Source organism: Cynara cardunculus (genome assembly GCF_001531365.2).
Source record: "Cynara cardunculus var. scolymus isolate 2C chromosome LG 2, CcrdV1, whole genome shotgun sequence".
Classification (NCBI taxonomy): domain Eukaryota; kingdom Viridiplantae; phylum Streptophyta; class Magnoliopsida; order Asterales; family Asteraceae; genus Cynara; species Cynara cardunculus.
Genome location: NC_037529.1, coordinates 22,105,472 through 22,107,152, shown reverse-complemented (window position 1 = coordinate 22,107,152; position 1,681 = coordinate 22,105,472).

The window sequence follows — 1,681 nt, the reverse complement described above, 5'->3', positions numbered from 1 at the left end:
GCAATATTTACGTTTTAATTAAGGTAACAAATATATGCTTAAACATACATGTCATCAGTTTATATTTATTTCATAAAATACACACTACGCAGAGGTTGATATGAGAGGCAACAAGAATACTGTGACGATGCAGGAATACTATTGTTATAAGTTCCAGATTCGTTCGAATGACAATGTGCTTGTATTGGGGGGAAGGTTGTTASAACAGTTCGTGGTAGATATCTACATTAAGATTGAGACTTCCCGTTTGGATTTTTGTCAGAAAAACCAAGGCAAAATAAGAGAAGATTTATAACAAGGTGTTGTGGATTGTGTCAATGCCGATGAGGTGATGCCAAGTAGAATCGAACAACGGGTTGTGTTGCCTGCAAGTTTCATCGGAGGACCACGTGACATGCGACGACGATTTCTTGATGCCATGACTTTAGTGTAAGATGATGGGAAGCCCGATATACTCCTTACAATAACGTGCAATCCAAAGTGGTCTGAAATCCTTAGAGAGCTGTTGCCGGGTCAGACCGCACCCGATCAGCCAGACCTTGTTGCAAGAGTTTTTCGTGCGAAACTAGAGGATATGAAAGACCAACTCTTCAAAAAGCACATCCTCGGTAAAGTCGGGGCATATGTTTATGTGATCGAGTTTCAAAAGCGTGGTTTGCCGCATGCCCATTTTCTTCTGATAATGACACCCGAACACAAAATGACCAATCCAGACCATTACGACAAGAGTGTGTGTGCTGAAATTCCGGACCCAACTAGGTATCCCCAAATGCACGAACTGGTAGTCCAACACATGATGCATGGTCCTTGCGGTCATTTACGACCGTCCAGTCCTTGTATGTAAGGTGAGCCGAAAAAATGTCGTTTCAGATATCCCAAACAGTTCAACGACAAAACGATGCAAGCTGAGGACTCATATCCATTATATCGACGRAGAAATAGTGGAATTAATGTGAATGTACGAGGCAACATCCTGGATARTAGATGGGTGGTCCCGTATAACCCGAAGCTGTTAATGATATTCAATTGTCATATCAATGTTGAGGCTTGCTCGAGTATAACATCTGTGAAGTATGTCTTCTAGTATGTTTACAAGGGTCACGACAAACAAGTTGTTCATATAGATTCAGAGGAAGAAAGGGTCGTTATTAACGAAATTAGAAGGTTCCAAGATGCACGTTATGTCTCCCCTCTTGAGGCGATATGGCAGATCTTTAGCTTCACACTTTCTCAAATGCACCCTTACGTGATGGCATTGCAACTCCATCTCCCAAACAAACAGATGGTTAGGTTTAGAGATGATGATATAATGACAGATATTGTCGATTGAGAGAGAGATAAGCGAACGATGCTGACTGTATTTTTTGATAGGAATAGAACAGACATGAGTGCAAGACAATATTTGTACAAAGACTTTCCAAAACACTATACATGGAATTGGAGCACACGTCGATAAATCCCCGACAAAGAGTATCAATATAAGGCCGACTTGTGTCTGCAAATCTAGCTGAAGGAGAGCGGTTCTACCTACGCCTACTTTTGTCTCATATTACTGGGCCTACTTGCTTTGAAGATCTATACAGTTTAAACGGCTTACTTCACCCTACATTTTACAAAGCATCTCTTGAGAGAGGGTTAATAGAGAACGATGACAACTTATCCCAATGTCTTGGAGAGGCCT